At 42.0% G+C, this 13,776-nt stretch overlaps 1 protein-coding gene and 1 long non-coding RNA gene across 7 annotated transcripts in view; one reads left to right on the forward strand and one right to left on the reverse strand.

The window, feature by feature from the left end:
* LOC123507141 (somatostatin receptor type 2-like) overlaps positions 1-13,776 on the forward strand; it is a 70,783-nt gene that overhangs the window by 35,025 nt on the left and 21,982 nt on the right. For 3 of the 5 annotated variants that reach the window (XM_045259756.1, XM_045259759.1, XM_045259757.1), the window contains exons 2-3: positions 3,133-3,267; positions 10,962-11,040. The gene's annotated coding sequence lies outside the window, so the exon portion shown is untranslated. The remainder of the gene's footprint in view (positions 1-3,132; positions 3,268-10,961; positions 11,041-13,776) is intronic. The other 2 variants (XM_045259758.1, XM_045259760.1) reach the window with 1 other exon arrangement.
* Positions 11,737-13,776, reverse strand: part of LOC123507143 — a 29,239-nt gene continuing 27,199 nt past the window's right edge. The window contains exon 3 of one of the 2 annotated variants that reach the window (XR_006675598.1): positions 11,737-12,124. This is a non-coding gene — a long non-coding RNA (uncharacterized LOC123507143). Of the gene's footprint in view, positions 12,125-12,982; positions 13,291-13,776 lie in introns of those variants that run through there. The other variant, XR_006675597.1, reaches the window with a different exon arrangement.

The raw sequence follows: 13,776 nt of genomic DNA on the forward strand, positions 1-13,776 counted from the left end.
TCTTTCTCCTTGTTCGTGTTCTTCTTCTTCTTCTTCTCTTCCTCCTCCTCCTCCTCCTCCTCCTTCTACTTTCCGTTAATTCTGCTTCTAAAAATTGTCGTCTTTGTTATTTCTATTTTCATCCTCCTCGTACTTGTCCTCCTTTGTATCCTTGTTCCCCTCCTCCTCCTCCTCCTCCTCCTCCTCCTCCTCCTCCTCCTCCACAGCACTCTAAAATGATTGGCAACGCGGGGAACTAAAAACCCTTCTAATAATAACTGAAACTCAATGACAAACGTGCAGTAATTGAATAACACTGTACAAAAAGAAATATGTAGCAAATAAGTAATAATAATCTGTCAGTGTTAAGCTGTCAAGGTTGAATTAATGGAGCGCAGGTGAGCACAGGTGAGCACAGGTGAGCACAGGTGAGTATAGGTGAGTACAGGTGAGCACAGGTGAGCACAGGTGAGAACAGGTGAGCACAGATGAGCATAGGTGAGCACAGATGAGCATAGGTGAGCATAGGTGAGCACAGATGAGCACAGGTGAGTACAGGTGAGCATAGGTGAGCATAGGTGAGCACAGATGAGCACAGGTGAGTACAGGTGAGCACAGGTGAGCATAGGTGAGCACAGGTGAGCATAGGTGAGCACAGGTGAGCATAGGTGAGCGCAGGTGAGCACAGGTGAGCATAGGTGAGCACAGATGAGCATAGGTGAGCACAGGTGTGTTTATTACATTTTGTTTGTGACGAGTGAACAATGTGTCAGTGTTGCCGCGGGGAAAAAAATGGAAATAGGAAAAAAAAAATGTTATGTAAAGAGGTTTTTATTTATTCATTTGTATTTTTCTGTTGGTGTGGTTAATGCTGTTTGACGGAAATGATTTTTTTTTTTTTTCACCCTTTGTTTGGTTTGGTTTTGTTTCCCTCTTCCCTTTCGTTATTTGAATTTATCAGAAAAAACCTTAGAATATGTGTCAATTTTTCTTGTATTTTGTTTTTTTTCTCGTTCTCCTATTTCTCCTTTTTTTTCTCTCCTCTTCCTCTTGTGTTGTTTTTGTTTGTCATCCTCCTCCTTCTCCTATTTCTCCTTCTTTTCTTCTCCTCCTCTTCCTTCTTCTCCTATTTCTCCTTTTTTTTACCTTTTTCTTCTCTCCTTCTCTTCCTCTTGTGTTGTTTTTGTTTGTCATCCTCCTCCTCCTCCTTCTATTTCTCCTTCTTTTTCTTCTCCTCCTCTTCCTTCTTTTCTTCTCATTTTTCTTTTCCTTTTTTTGTATCGATTTTCTTGTATCTTTATTTTATTTTTATTTTTGTCCTCCTCCTCTTTCTCTTCCTCCATTTTTCTTCTTCACCTCCTTTTCCTTTTTTTGTTGTTGTCTGTTTTTGTTTTTGTCATCTATTGTATTTCTCATTTTCATCTCCTTGTCTCCTCCTTTCCTTTTTGCGTTGTCTTCTTTGTCCTCCTCTTTCTCTAATTCCTTTCTTCTTTTCCTTCTTCTCCTTTTGTGTTGCCTGTTTTTTCTCTCATCCTTCTTTTTTCTTCTTTTTCCTTTTATGCCGTTTATTTTTTTGTCCTCCTCCTCCTCCTTCTATTTCTCCTTTTTTTTTTTTTTTCTTGTTCTCCTTTATTGCGTGTGTTTTCGTGTCTTTTGAATCAAGAACAAAAGAACACAAGTCTATTTATTGTATTCCGTCACAAAACAACACTGAGACCTTACCTGGCTTCTGTTAATTACCTGGCACACACCTGACGCCTTAATAAACACACACACCCACACACACACACGCTTTTATACTCTCATATTTCCTCATTTTACTTTACTTTCTCTCCTTCCTTCCCTCATTAAAATTGCCTTAAAATATGTTGCCTTCTACAGCTGCCATGAAAAATAATATACTCTCTCTCTCTTTCTCGTCCATTTTTTTTTTCTGAGTATTTGTGGGAGAAAGTGATTTTGTGTGTGCGTTTACCTTGACGGACACTGTTTGCGTGGTGGCGTGAGAACAAGGTTAGTTGAGTGAGAGGGGCACATTCTGAACGGCTCTTCTCTCCCGCCACGACTGTTTTCAGAGGCCACAAAGATGATTAGCCGAGTTCTTAGAGTGTTGTGTTTCTCCTGTTAACAGTTGGAAAGTTTTGATAGTCTGTCGCTGGAGATGTAAAAACACACTTAAAACTCATTGTCTTTGTGTCTCAGTCTCTGTCTCTGTCTCTGTCTCTGTCTCTGTCTCTGTCTGTCTCTCTCTCTCGTCTCAGTTGTTGGTGTTGAGTGTTTGGCAAATACTAGTTGCGTCTCCAGCTATAATGATTATTCGGCTTTGATCGATGGGAACCCTAACACCACCACCACCGCCACCACCACCACTACCACCGCCACAGCCACCACTATCACCACTATCACCACCACGACTACTATTACTTACACAACCCAGCCAAACCTAACCTAACCCAACCTTACCTTACCTCTCCTCATCTCACCTTACCTTCCTTTCCTACTTCTCCTCCTCCTCCCACCACCACCACCACCACCACCGCAGCTACAAATGACGGTAATAATAATGTTAATGGGACGTGAGGAGGCGAACCATTACCATTACCATTAGCGTGTCTGAATGTCATGTTATTAGCGGGATGAGAAAGAGCAGAGAGCCGTGGAGGACATGGGGAGAGTTGTATTACTAGTAGAAAGAGAGAGAGAGAGAGAGAGAGAGGGAGAGGGAGAAGGAAAGGGAAAGGGAGGGGAAGTAGTCACGTGTCAACAGCAGGTAATGATCCACACACCTGTTTCCTTTTACCTAATTAGTTGTCGGTGTGTGTCAATCTCTCTCTCCCTCCCTTTCTCTCTCTCTCTCTCTCTCTCTCTCTCTCTCTCTCATCTTGCCAATATGTCTCCTGCCACTTGCCTGTCCCGTCAATCCTCCCTCTCTCTCTCTCTCTCTCTCTCTCTCTCTCTCTCTCTCTCTCTCTCTCTCTTCCTTCTTCCGCTGTTCCTTCCTTCCTTCCCTCCCTCCCTTCACTCTCCCTCCTTCCTTCTTCCTTCCCTCACTCACTCCCTCCCTCTCTAGATTCCCTAACTCTCTCACTCTCCCTCCTTCCCTAACTCCCTCCCTCTCTACCTTCCCTCACCCCGTCTCTCCCTCTCCCTCAGAACGCAATATAGACTCTCCACTTACCAAAGGATTAGCAGAAGACGCCTCCCCTGCAGTACTCCCGGTCTCTTGGTCCCGGAGGTTCATGGAGCTCGTTAAGGAAGCTTTGGGTCTCTCGCTCCTTGTCGATTGTGGTAAGTACCGATTTTCTTGATTTCTCTTACTGATGTGGTATTGTTGTGGTTGTGGTGGTGGTGGTGGTGGTGGTGGTGGTGGTGGTGGTTGTTGTTGTGGTGGTGGTTGTTGTTGTTGTGGTGGTGGTTGTTGTGGTGGTGGTGGTGGTGGTTGTTGTTGTTTTGTTTTGATTTCTTTGTTTTTTATTTGTTTGTTTTTATTTATTTATTTTTTATATATTTATTTATTTAATTTTATTGTTTTTTATTTTATTGATTTTTTTTTATTTTATTTATTTATTTATTTAGTTTTTACTGTGTTTTTATTTTTCGATGCTGTTTTTTTATTGTCTTGTTTTGTTTTTGTTTTTCTTGTTTTTTGTTTTTCTTGTTTTGTCTTTATTTTTGTTTTTTCTTTTTGTTTTTTCTTGTTATTGCTTTTCCTATTTTTGTTTTTCTTGGTTTTTTCTTGTTTTTGTTTTTCTTTTTGTCTTTTCCTTTTTGGTTGAGTTTAAATTGAAATCTATAACTTTTCTTTCTCTTTTCATTCATTTTCTTGTCATGTCATTACGATTATCACCTTTATCACTTTCCCCTCTTCCTCCCCTTCCTTTCATCTCGTCCCCTTCCCCTCCCATCACCTCCCCTTTCCACCCCTTCCAGTCATCTCTTCCCCTTCCCTTCCCTTCCATCCTCTGTCCTCATCATTTTCCTTCTCCTCTCATCTTCCATCGCCTCTCTCCCCCTTCCCCTTCCCCTCCCATATTCTTCTATCCCCTCTTTTCCCTTCCCATCTCCTCCCTTTCCTTCCATCCTCTCTTCTCCCTTCCTATCTCTCCCCTCTTCTCATCCCCTGACTTTCCTACTTCTTCTTTCCCCTTCCAATTCCCTTCCCTTCCTACCTCTCTCCTCTCATATCCTTCCACCCCATCTTCCCCCTTCCCTTCCCTCCTCCCATCCCCCTCACCCCTTCCTTCCCCTCCCAGCCATCCCGTTTCTTCTCATTTTTCCTTTCGTGGGCTTCCGAGTCTGTCTGTTTCCCCTCGCCGTGACTTTCCTCCCCTCGCCTCATTTCTTTATGCTAATGAGGCTGGCGGGACGAGGGTAAATGGTTAATAATACCCTTTCTTTTCTCTAAATGAAATGCAAATGAAGGGGAAAGGGGGGGGGTCATAAGCAAGGGTCCTCTTCTCAAAGGTTTTCGATCTAATGGTTTAAAGGGGAAATGGAGAAAGGGAGAGGGGGAGGGAGAGGTAGAGTGAGAGGAAGAGAGAGATGGGGAGATGGGGAGAGGGTGGGAGAGGGGGGAGGGAGAGGGAAAGAGGGGAAGGGTGAGGGAATAATCCAGACGTAGAATTTGATCGTTCATGAGTGTGTTTACCGTGACTCTCTCTCTCTCTCTCTCTCTCTCTCTCTCTCTGTAAAGGAGAGAGAGAGAGAGAGAGAGAGAGAGAGAGAGAGAGAGAGAGAGAGAGAGAGAGAGAGAGAGAGAGAGAGAGAACTAACTTTGATCCTACTTCCTATTATTTTGTTCCATTACACCCATTCACCACCAGAGGGCAAATACGTGACACACACACACACACACACACACACACACACACACACACACACACACACACACACACACACACACACACACACACACACACACACACACACACACACTGAGCTGCCTCTGGAAACTGAAGGTATCGATGTTTGAAGAGCAGGAGGAGGAGGAGGAGGAGGAGGAGGAGGAGGAGGAGGAGGAGGAGGAGGAGGAGGAGGGGGGGAGAGTATATAGATCATTAACAAGGTGTCTGTTCTCAATTACTAAGTTTAGATGAAGCTGTAATGTCACTCCCCTCTTCTTCTTCTTCTTCCTCCTCCTCCTCCTCCTCCTCCTCCTCCTCCTCCTCCTCCTGCTGCTGCACTACTCCTGTTACTGCCACTCTATCTCCTCCCTTTGCTAGTCTCATATCATCTCCTCCTCCTCCTCCTCCTCCTCCTCCTCCTCCTCCTCCTCCTCCTCCTCCTCCTCCTCCTCCAACTCTTACTACAACTACTGTTCACATTTCCTCATCCTCTTCACTATTCTCCAATTACACTCTCTCCTCCTCCTCCTCCTCCTCCTCCTCCTCACGCAGACAAGGTTGAGTGAGTTTCCACACATAGGGAAGAAGAGAGAGAGAGAGAGAGAGAGAGAGAGAGAGAGAGAGAGAGAGAGAGAGAGAGAGAGGTGAAGGCTGAGGAAGGCAGTGACAAGGAAAGGAGGGGAAGGAAAGGTTACGTAAGGGGAAGAATTGAAGGAGAGGGGAAACAAGGGGAAATAAAAGTGAAAAAGCAAGAAAAAAATACAGAAGAATGTGTAGAAGAGTAAAGTGAAGGAAATAAGAAGGAAATAAATGAGGAAGTGGGAAGAATAGAAAAGAGAGAGAGAGAGAGAGATGAAAGAGACGAGGTGCAGGAAGGAAACAAAATAAAGGGAAAGAAAAGAGAGGAACGGAGAGATATAGGAAGAGAACCAGGAGAAAAGGGAAAAGGAAGAAAGACAATGTACAGAAAGATTGAAAAGGAAGAGGAAACGAAGTGAAGAGAAGGAAAGCGAAGAAAAGAGAAAAAAGAAGGGAAGAAGAGGTATAGAAAAGAAGAAAAGGTAAAGTGAAGAGAAGGGGAAGAGGAAGGGAAAGAGGGGACAAGACAGTAACAAGGTCTCAAGGAGATGAAGGGAAGGGAAGCGAGGAAAGATGTAGAAGGGAAGCAAGGGAAGATAAGGAAGGAAGAGAAGGACGGAGAGATGTGAAGGAAAGGAAAGGAAAGGAAAAGAAGGAAGGAAGGAGAGGTATGGAAGGGAAGGGAAGAGAAAGAAGGAAGGATAGGTGTAGAAGGGAAGGAAAGAGAAAGAAAGAGAAGTGGAGGGAAGAAAAAGACAAATTAAGAGGAAGAGAGGAGGGGAAAGAGGGGACAAGACAAGAAAGAAGAAAAGAGAAGACGAGAGAAGGAAGGAGAGGTGTGAAAGAAGGAAAGAGAAGAAAGAAAGAAAGAGAGGTGTAGGGAAGAAAAGGGCAAAGTAAGAGTAAGGGGAAGGGAGGGGAAAGAGGGGACAAGACAGAAACAAGCCAACAAGCCCCATAGCACCTCTTGAAAACCTTCCCGCACCAGACCACTTAGATGTTTATTACAAGCTAACTCATCAAAAGTAAGAAAGTGAACCCGTACTCTCTCTCTCTCTCTCTCTCTCTCTCTCTCTCTCTCTCTCTCTCTTTCTGTCAATACTTAAGCCAGACTCTCGTTGTGCTGTCTTCCTACCTGGCTTGTGGGAAAATACTTGACCGTGTAGGGAAAAAGAGGTAGGAAAAGGAAGCTTACTGGAGAGAGAGAGAGAGAGAGAGAGAGAGAGAGAGAGAGAGAGAGAGAGAGAGAGAGAGAGAGAGAGAGAGAGAGAAATGTAAGAGTAGAAAAAGGGAAAGAAAAAAAAAGAGTAAAAAGTCAGCTAAAGGTAAAATAGAATTGATAAGATGATAAAAATACGTAAAAAAAGAGAGAGAGAGAGAGAGAGAGAGAGAGAGAGAGAGAGAGAGAGAGAGAGAGAGAGAGAGAGAGAGAGAGAGAGTTTTCTTTCATCTATGACGTAGTTTTTACCCTTGAATTCTGTCTCGTCAATAAGGGGGAGAGGTGAGAGGGAGGTGGGGGGAGGTGGTGGAGGGGGTGGAGGTGGAAGAGAGCGGGGAAATAAATGTGGAATGTTGAAATATGACTTTGAAAATAAACAAAGTCATCTTTCCACTTTCCTGATGCATTTTATATTTTGATTCTGCTTGGCGTGAAGGAATGAAGTGAGTGAGTGAGTGAGTGAGTGAGTGAGTGAGTAGGTCAGTCATTTAGTCAGTTAATTGGTCACTCGAAAAGTCAGTCATATTTGTTTTATTAGCTAGTTGTTTATTCATTCAGTCATTAGTCATTAGCCAAGGTCAGTCAGTCAGTCAGTCAGTCAGTTTGTCAGTCAGTCTATGTGTCAGTATGCTAATCAGTCACTCATGTCTTTTATTAGGTAGTCAGGCAGTGAATCAGTCAGTAGTCAGTAATTGTATTGTTTCGTCAGGCAGCTAGTCAGTTAGGCACTTCAACTAGTTAGTCAATGAAGAAACCAGTCAGTCAGTCAGTCAATTTAGTCAATTTACCAATCAGTCAGCCAGGTAGCAACTAATTTAGACAGTTAATCAGACAAACAGTCAAGATACACTAGTCAACCGTCAGTAGTTTACACTAGTCAGTCATTCTAGTCATACAGCCAGCAGTCAGTTAAACAGTCAGTCAGTCAATCACTTCACCCTCTGTCAGTCATCAAATTTTACCAGTCAGTCAGTCATTCATTCAATTTACAACTCAGTCAGTCAGTAAGTCAATTGATTATTTAGTCAGTGTCAGTCATTAATCAGTTCACCACTTAGTCAGTCAACCAGTCAATGAATTTACCAGTCATTCAAACAATCAATCAACCAATCAGCCATTTAGTCAGTCAATAAATTTAGCACTCAGTCAGTCAGTCAGTCAATCAGTCAGTCAGTCAATAAATTTACCACTCAGTCAGTCAGTCGGTCGGTCAGTCAGTCATTCAGAATACCACTCAGTCAGTCAGTCAGTCAATAAATTTACCACTCAGTCAGTCAGTCGGTCGGTCAGTCAGTCAGTCAGGCAATAAATTTACCACTAAGTCAGTCATTCAGTATACCACTCAGTCAGTCAGTCATTCAGAATACCAAACAGTCAGTCAGTCAGTCAGTCAGCCTGGTAGATATTCAATTAGCTATGCAGAGTCAACACCAGTCACAACACACCACATTGAACAGACAGGCAACACACGCCAGCACCGTCTTGCCTGCGTCGGTGTTGCCATGGCTCGCTGGTGTAGTCCTTGAACACGAGACAATAGTGTTCGATCCTCCATTAATTGTGTTCTTGAGTTAATTCCGAGTATTAACCTAACCATACGTGTTTCGATACTTTAATAGAATCATTAACATAGGTATTGGATTTCTTTCTCTCTCTCTCTCTTACTCTCTCGTGTTATTTGAGGCTGGAGGGTCAAATTTAATTAAGGGTTTATTTTTCTCTCTCTCTCTCTCATGTTATTAGTTTTCAGTAATAAAAGGAGGTTGCAGGTAACTTAACCCCTTCAGTACCAGGACGCATTTTTATATTCATTCTGCTTACTATTTGGTGATTTTACGCAGCTTCAGAAACTTATGTGGGGATTAAAATGATGAAGACTCTGGCCATTAATCTTCTGACCTCCATAAACCCTTCCTAATGTCAATAAAATGGTCTAATCACACCCAAAACTCGTGGTAAAAATGCGTCGCAGTACTTTAGGGGCTAATTCCTTGCTAACTTCTCTAGTGTTAATCTCACATCACAGTCAACTATCTATTCCTTACAAGTTTCTGTCCACGTAGTCCTGTAGTCCGCCACTCTTACACTCTTACCTGTTAACCCGTTTTCTGCGACACACAGCAGTTCACAACACTAAAGGCAGTGTATTCAATCATTATGTGCAAGTGTTGTAAGGGAAGGAATTATAAAAAAAAGGTGTACAATTTGCAATTTTTAGACAATTTAGTGTGTACAGATAAAGCAAGAGCAGATGTCTCAGAATGGTTAATATTTAAAGACAAATGAGCCATATAACAGTTAAAGGGTTAATTGCCAGTTTAGTTGAGAAATTTCCTGGTGCTAAGTGAATCAATACAGTCCAGCCGTCCCTTCCTGTTTGTGTCCATCTGTTGCCACACACCACGCGGGGAATGCATGCTTCAGGAGTCACGGTTGCTTCGAGTCGACAGTCAGGCAGATGTGTGAAGGGGCAGGTGTTACAGAGGAGGCGAGGCAGGTGAAGCATTAACAGGTATGTGAGGGACGGTTAGACAGGTGTGGAGTGACAGGTGTTGGTGGAGTATTGGTGGGTGTGTTTGTGGTGTGGTGTGGTGTAAGATAAAGCCTCTTATATTCTCTCTCTCTCTCTCTCTCTCTCTCTCTATTCACTTACCAATTTCCTTTCTCATCTTCCCTTTCATCATGGCATCTTTAATTCCTCAAAACCACATTTATTTTCTGTTTTCTCTTCCTTTTTTGTTCTTTTCCACTCTCCCTCTCCCTTTCACCTCTTCTTCCTTCCCTCCCACGTCTTTAAACTCACTCTCATCCACTCTCCCTCTCCCTTTCCTCCCTCGTCTTTATTCTCTCTCTTTTACTCCCTCCCTTCCACATCTGTTTCTCCTTTCTTCCCACGTCTTTCTCTCTTCCATTTTCCTCCCCACGTCTTTTATTCTCTGTTCCTTTCTCCCTCTCCCTTTCACTTTTTCCTTCCCATCCACCTCTTTATTCTCTCCCTTTCACCTCCTTTCCTTCCTTCTCACCTCTTTATTCTCCGTATCACCTCCTTTCCTTCTCTCCCACCTTATTTTCTCCTTTTCACGCCCTCTCCTTCCGTCCCACCTTATTTTCTCCTTTTCTCTTCCTTTCCTTCCATCCCACGTCTTCATTCTCTCTCTTCCACCCTCCCTCTCCCTATCACGTCTCCTGCCTTCCCTTATCGCTTATCCGCAATACCTTATCTTGGGCGTGTTGCTTCGCTCAAGGTGGCTGAGTGGACTGGGAGGTGTGTCACGTTGGGAGTGGACTGGGAAAAATAGGTACTCTGCATTTTTTTTTTCTTTTTAGTGTGTGTGTAAGGAGGGGAAAGCGGGCCAAGGGCAACAAAGGATATAAAAAAAGGCCCACTTACTCGCCAGTCCCCTTGCATGTTCGAAAGGGTTAGCCAATAGAAAGGGTGTCTTGAAATCTCCTCCCTCTTGAATGAAGTCGAGTTATTGGAAGTTAGGAATACAGAAGCAGTGAGGGAGTTAGGAATACAGAAGCAGTGAGGGAGTTAGGAACACAGAGGCACCAAGTTTTCTATTTTTCTTGATGTATTAGTGCAGTGTTTGTTGTTGCGTGGTATACTTAGTTTTATTTTGGTATTTTCTTTTGTGATTTTTCTTTATTAGTGCTCGTTTTGTTATTTTTCATTGTTTAGCTAGTTTTTTTTTCTTTATTTATTAGTGCACGTTTTGTTATTTTTCATGTCTAGCTAGTTTTTTTTTTCATTAGCGTACGTTCGTTTTTTTTGTTTTTCTTTATTTTTGTGTTTTTTGTTGAGTTTTTTCTTTATTAGTGTAGGTCGTTTGTTTTTTTCTATACCCAAGTTTATTTTTGTGTTTTCCTTATTTTTTTTTTTTTCCTTATTATTACACGTTGTTTTTTGCATACCTTTTGTTTTCCTTATTTTTTTTGTTTTGTTAGGTACTAAGTTTTTATTTATTATTTTTTTATTGTGTTTTTATCGTTCATTCATTTAGTTTTTAAATAGAATATAATTAGTCTTTAAATTCTAATTACTTAACTTTTTCTCATATATTTTTCATAATTTTTCGCTTTCGATTTATTTCCTTCACTCATTAAAAAAATACTAACAGCAAAAATGGAGTAAAAAATAATGTGTAGCTTCATGATGATATTAATTTTAAACCCTTTATTTATTTATTCATTTATTTTATTGGAGTAAAAATGTGTAGCTTTATGATGTTATTAATTTTAACCCTTTATTTATTTATTTATTGGAGTAAAAAATAATGTGTAGCTTTGTTATTAATTCTATCCCTTTATTATTTATTTATTTACTTTTATTCTTACAGGTAAGGCTCAACGTGACGTGGGGAACAGTTGAGCCACGCACCGGTCCAGGAAGTGAATCTGTCCTGGGAAACTATCACGGTGAGAGAGAGAGAGAGAGAGAGAGAGAGAGAGAGAGAGAGAGAGAGAGAGAGAGAGAGAGAGAGAGAGAGAGAGAGAGAGAGAGAGAGAGAGAGAGAGAGAGAGAGAGAGAGAGAGAGAGAGAGAGAGAGAGGAGAGAGAGAGAGAGGGGAGAGAGAGAGAGAGAGAGAGAGAGAGAGAGAGAGAGAGAGAGAGAGAGAGAGAGAGAGAGGGTGGGGAGAGAGGAGGGGCGAGAGAGAGAGAGAGAGAGAGAGCATAGTAAGAGAGGAGACCTGAGAGAGAGAGAGAGTTCTGGCGTGGCGGTGGGACGGAAGCTTCGGACTATATTTTGAAGCATTTTACTTTCCACCACCACCATCACTACTACTGCTGCCCTTACTATATAGTCTGCCTACTCTGAAATGGCGCCTTGGTTCTGAACACATCGTAGTTTATTATTATATTGATGGTATAATTTGATGTGAATGATGGGGGCGGAGGGGGTCAGTGTCATTTTTCAAGGTGTTTTTGTAATTCCAGTGATAGTTTAACATGTATTCTGTTCTTATATTGATTTTTTTTTTATATCATTGTATTACTACTACTACTACTACTACTACTACTACTACTCCTTCTACTACTACTACTACTACTACTACTCCTTATTATTATTACTATTATACTTTCCTACTATTTTTTCTTTTTTCTCGTTCTTGTTCTTGTTCTTGTTGATCTTTTTCATGTTCTTGTTTCTGTTTTTGTTCTTGTTCTTCATGATTTTTATAATAGTTTAAGAAGATTCCGTAGTTTTCTATTCAATGTGAATGATTTTGTATTCTGCTGATCACCAGTTTGTATTCTGCTGACCACTATTTTGTATTCTGCTGACCACCAGTTTGTATTCTGCTGACCACTATTTTGTATTCTGCTGATCACCAACCAGTTTGTATTCTGCTGATCACCAGTTTGTATTCTGCTGATCACCATTTTGTATTCTGCTGACCACCAGTTTGTATTCTGCTGATCACCACACTTACCACAAAGACAGACTACATACAGTTTTGCCTCCTTCACTGCACTTCTTCCCGTTCTTTCCTTCTTGTTGCTGCGAATAGAGATGATGCCATTCTTTATTCCATTTCTATCTTTATTTTCTATTTTCTATCTATTTCTATTATTACACTTTTCCATGTTTTTTTTATTTCCAGATTAAAAAATGCATCGTTATTGTTACTAATTTCCTGCTCGCTTCACGACATAACACTTCCTCCCATTCTTTCTTTCTTTCTTTCTTTCTTTCTACCTTCTCTTCATTCAAAAGTAATATTACAAAGCTACATTAGAAAAAGTAATATCACAAACCTACACGAATTTTGAAGTATATTTTTCATTATTCTAGTGACAAATTAACAAGATTATGAAACGGAGAAACACACTTGAGAACCCCGCTAGTCATCTTAGAGAGAGAGAGAGAGAGAGAGAGAGAGAGAGAGAGAGAGAGAGAGAGAGAGAGAGAGAGAGAGAGAGAGAGAGAGAGAGAGAGAGAGAGAGAGAGAGAGAGAGAGAGAGAGAGAGAGAGAGAGAGAGAGAGAGAGAGAGAGAGAGAGAGAGAGAGAGAGAGAGAGAGAGAGAGAGAGAGAGAGAGAGGAGAGAGAGAGAGAGAGAGAGACACAAGAGAGAGAGAGAGAGACACAAGAGAGAGAGAGAGAGAGAGAGAGAGAGAGAGAGAGACACAAGAGAAGAGAAGAGGAGAGAGAGACACAAGAGAAGAGAAGAGGAGAGAGAGACACAAGAGAAGAGAAGAGGAGAGAGAGACACAAGAGAGAGAGAGAGAGAGACACAAGAGAAAGAGAAGAGAGAGAGAGACACCGAAAGAGAGAGAGACACAAGAGAGAGAAGAGAGAGAGAGACACAAGAGAAGAGAAGAAGAGAGAGAGAGAGAGACAGAAGAGAAGAGAGAGAGAGAGAGAGACAGAAGAGAAGAGAGAGAGAGAGAGAGAAGAGAAGAAAAGAGACAGACAGACAGCCTTTCAGAATTCCGCCACACTATCTGTATTCACCACTGTCGAGTTGTTCTGGGCTCAAGTTTCTCCTTCCGCAGATATGTGGCTGTTGTGGCGAGTTGGCTGCAGGTGTGTGTTGCGGGTTGGCGGGTGTGTTTGAGTTTGGGGGAGTGTTAGAGAGTGTTGCGGTGTGCTGTGGTGTTACTTGTCCCTCGTGGTGGTGGTGGTGGTGGTGGTGGTGGTTTCTGTTTCAAGGCGTGCTGTTAAACTGGCGAGGGAAAGATAAGGATGGTGAGGGAAGATAAGGATGGTGAATGGTTGGAGATTGTGGTGATAGGTGCTAGTGTCTCTCCCTCCTACTCTCTCTAAACACACACGCGCATCTGCACACACACACACAGACAGACAGACAGACAGACAGACACACACACACACTTGGAAGAGAGACAGACGTTCATTAATTGGATTGGAAGTTATGATTAAATTTGAGTACTTCACTTGAAATAGCTCTCTCTCTCTCTCTCTCTCTCTCTCTCTCTCTCTCTCTCTCTCTCTCTAGATGCCTAGCCGGGTTCTCAAGTGTGTTTCTCCTGTTCGTAATGCAGGAATCTCGTTAATCTGTCACTAGAATCATGAAAAATACACTTAAAAACTTGTGTAGCTTTGTAATATACACTTTTAAATGTAGTGAGGGCAGTAGGGGAAAGTAGGAGTGGGAAGTGAAGGTAGTAGGGAAGTAATGGATAGGAGAAAT

Source organism: Portunus trituberculatus, chromosome 21 (genome assembly GCF_017591435.1).
Source record: "Portunus trituberculatus isolate SZX2019 chromosome 21, ASM1759143v1, whole genome shotgun sequence".
In the NCBI taxonomy this organism is placed as follows: domain Eukaryota; kingdom Metazoa; phylum Arthropoda; class Malacostraca; order Decapoda; family Portunidae; genus Portunus; species Portunus trituberculatus.